The sequence below is a fragment of the Wasmannia auropunctata genome, unplaced genomic scaffold, assembly GCF_000956235.1.
Source record: "Wasmannia auropunctata unplaced genomic scaffold, wasmannia.A_1.0 LD336059.1, whole genome shotgun sequence".
NCBI classification, from domain to species: Eukaryota; Metazoa; Arthropoda; class Insecta; order Hymenoptera; family Formicidae; genus Wasmannia; species Wasmannia auropunctata.
The window spans coordinates 66,503-70,882 of record NW_012026831.1 but is presented as its reverse complement, the minus strand read 5'-3'; positions in this window follow the sequence as shown (position 1 = coordinate 70,882).

Below are 4,380 nucleotides of genomic sequence, written 5' to 3'. Positions count from 1 at the left end.
TAATATTTTAATAATATTTGTTAATATTTATTTTAATAATATTTAATAATAATTTAATAATATTTGTTACTTTTTTTGTTAATAACTTTTTAACGAATAACGAGCGACGGCTAAAATCTCTTGATAGTCACTCAGGGTCATGACCTTGACAACATATATGAAGGTCAAGGTCATTGGGGCTGGGTCCGTTGTTATCAATATTTACCTAAAAAAAGTTATAGTACCATGTTAAATATGTTATGTGTTTAATGTGTTAAAATATGTTATAGTTAAATGTGTTATGCATTTTATTATAGTGTTAATTATTATTTATTGTACGTGTGTTTAATGTGTTATGTATGTTATTCCAGTGTTAATTATTATTTAATGTGTGTGTTTAATGTGTTTTATATAAATAAATGTGTTCAAATGTGTTTAAATGTGGTTAAATGTGTTAAAATTAAATTATTTTATTATAATGTTATACAAGGTAATTCAGAATAATCCCGGTGTTTCTGTAAAGACGTATTCTTGACTCAATTCTAAGACGATTTTTCCTTTACAAAAATTTTGTCCGAAGCTTAGTTTTCAAATTATAACGAGAAATTAGCGAATTACGGGCCGCGTACGAATGGTAGACAGGGGCGGCGCAACTTATTGTCCGCCGGCAGGCGGTACGCGGGACCGTCGCGACGATCAGCTGACTACACGCGCGCATAAACATGCGTTTACATTCTCTCTTTCTCTCTCTCTCTCTCTCTCTCTCTCTCACACACACACACACACACACACACACACACCAAAAACGCACGCGCGCACACACACACACACACACNCAAAAACGCATGCGCACGCACACACATAACGCACGCACGCACGCACACACATAACGCACGCACGCACACACGCACAATTTTATATATATATATATAAACATATATATATATGTATATATACATATGTGTTTGTTTATGTATTATGTATATATTGTTGCAATATAATTGCAATATAATTTTTTTATGTAATAGTATATTATATCGAAATCTAAAAAACCTAAACAAATAATTAATCTTTATATAAATAATCTCATTACAAATTATGCATATATATATATATATACACACATACATATACATATACAGGGTCTCAAAACCCATGGATTTCCTTTTAAGTGTGGATTCTTTAAAGTACTTTAAAGAATCCGCTTAAAAGGAAATCCATGGAGTTTGGGACACCCTGTATATAGCCTAAATTATAATTTAAAATGTACTTTAATTGATGGATTTGATTCTTCGTCTCTAGAGACATCTTTATCAATATTTGTTTTTTGAGAAGTTTCCGACACATAACTTGAAGATTCATTCGTATTTATTATTTCATCAATGACAAAATAAGTGTCATTCTGTGCGTGAGATGTGTCAAGTAAATTTCCTGTTATTGTATTATGCATAAAAAATAAAAATTGTTATATGTATAAAAGTCTAAAGACTTGTAAAAACTATCTATATAATTTTATATTAATAAATAAATAAAATAATCTTATTATGAATTATAATTTTAATTTATTAACTTCAAGTAACGAATTTGATCCTTTTATTGATATAATTTTGATATTGTTTAATTCTTGAGAAGCCTCAGAACTTGAAAGTTCAATTACATCTGTAATTTCTTCAACATGAATGTCATTCTGTACATCACGAGGTGTGTCAAGTAAATTTTCCATTGTGATATCAATATTCTAAAAACATAACAAATAAAAATTAATAAGCACAAATAAGAAAACAATAAGAAATCAAAAATTAATAATGAATAATTATTTATTAAAAATTAGCACTTTGGAAAGATTTGTCAGATATACATACTTCAATTTGTGATTTCGTTGTAGATTGCTTTTTTTTACATATCTTCCAAAATTCAAACAATTTTGTATATTCATTTCTTCCTTGCAATTTATCAACATTACTATTTTCTTCAAATTTGTTAATGATATCTTTATCCAAATTTTCTCTCATAAAATCTAAGATAATTCTAGATTTATCTTTCTGAATATCTTCAAATGACTCCTTTGTACTTTGACTTTGATTTTGTACAACTTTATTATAATCAACAGCATCTGCATTGAGCGGGTATAATCCACAAATCCGAAATCCATTTCGTAAACATTTAGATATATCGGTACTATCTATAGCTTCTTTTATTAATGAATCGAAATCTTTTTTTCTCAAAGTTTCTTGATTTTCTATGCGATATTTATTAACGATATTTTTTCAAGCCATTTTTACCGGTCTAAATACTGATACGTCCATCGGCTGAAGAATGTGTGTTGAATTAGAATAGAGAGGAATTATTTCTATTTTATGTGCGCTACAAAAGCCACTTAAGTGTTTTGTCATATGTGACGAATGTCCATCCAAGTAAAGTATCACTGGAAGACTTTTGTTTTGAATAAACCATGGGTAGAAGATATTAGCAATATATTCATAAAAATTGGATGCAATCATCCATCCATTGTCTGATCTGCCACAACTCCAACCATGTGGTAACTTTGATGCTATGTACGCTGGAATTCGTTTATATGAAAACAATATTAAAGGTTGAGCTAACACACCAGCTGCATTACCCGTTAAAAGGACTGTAATGCTTTCTTTATCATTATTTCCAACTATTTTATATACATTTTTTTGCCCTTTTTCTGCTAGCACAGATGATTCCTTAGGATTGAGTAAAAACGCTGCTTCGCCGCAGTTGAAAATTCTTTCCGGTTCAATATGTAACAATTCTTTAGAATTTAAATAAGTAATTATTTCATTGAACCAACCCCTCAAAGCACTTTCGGTAACTTCTGCTCGACGGAATGTCAAATTTTCAGTCATCCTTTCTGCAAGTTTTTGATGTCTTTGTAGAAAACCTCGATACTAATTACGTCTAGAACGATCATTAACAAATATATTTTTTCTGCCCAGAGATTCAATAAGCATTTGTACACTGTCCAACAGTTGATTCTTAGTAACTGGGAAGACTTTACGACTTAAATAAAAAACCCAATCTACTAATGTTTTTTCCTCTTCGTTCGAAAGAACTGTTAATGGCCCAGGCTTTTGTCTGCATAGAATTTTTTCTTTTTTGCGTCTAAAGTTGAACGAGGAATATTAAATTTCTTGCCAGCAGCATTTACACTCATTCCTGAATTTATTGCAAACAATGCTTCTTTTATGTCATTTTTATTGTATAAACATCTTTTTTTGCAGTTTTTTTATTTATCTTTGCTTTTGTTAATTATATTAGTTCTCTAAAACAAAAGTCATAAATAAACTTATGTATAATATAATCATATATGTTAAAAGTAATTAAATAATACATTGGATATTATTCTAATACATAGGATATTATTAAAAAATTTACTTGGCATATTCGTATTTCATTTTATTTTATTATTTTATTTGCATTAACCTCAATAGATACGCCAAGAAATTTTTTAGAATATCTAACATATTAAATATCTAATGTATTCTAATATCTAGAATTAGAATCAGTTACAATAATAGTACCTTTTAGTATTTAATAAATGATTCCCAACGAGATAAACGCATAAAAACACAATTATTAGCTACACAGCTGTCACTGCAGCTACAACACTCAGCAACACTTATTGAGGTTATATTATTATTCTTCCAAACTGCCAATATTATATTCACTCTGTGATTGATGACCACAATACTGTTGACACTAATAGAAAAAATACAAAAAAGTGAATATATTATAACTGATATTAATGAATATATTATATAAATTAATATTTTAATCAATATTTCATTTTTTTGCTTTTATTTAAACATTATTTTATCAAAAAATGTATTTTCATGAAACTTATCTGACCAAATTTATTTACAATCGCTTATCTTTGTAACTACTTATTATCCATTTCACTAATAAAAATGGACCTAACTTAGCAGAAAAATGAGTTTCTCGAACTTTAAGTTTTATTTTTAATTAAAGGATTAGTTTTCATTTTGAATAAACTATTGCAATAATAATTAGATATGTTAAAAATTTTATTAAAAATTAATAAAATAGTTTAACATATAGTTTTTACATCTCAAAAAGTTTTACATCGTCAAAAAGTTTAATTTTAATTGACAGTAATGTAGAGCTGTCAGTAATATGGTCTTTCACCCTATCAAGAAACAAATCCTGATGATATACCTGCACCGTCTAGAGTTACAGTCATTTCGAAGATATAATTACATTATTATACAAAGAAATAAGATTTAAATTGTAGAAATACATTTATAGAGAAAAAATTACAAATATTTTATGTTTATCGAATGTGTGTGTGTGTGTGTGTGTGTATGTGTGTGTGTGTGTGTGTGTGTGTGTGTGTGTGTGTGTGTGTGTGTGTGT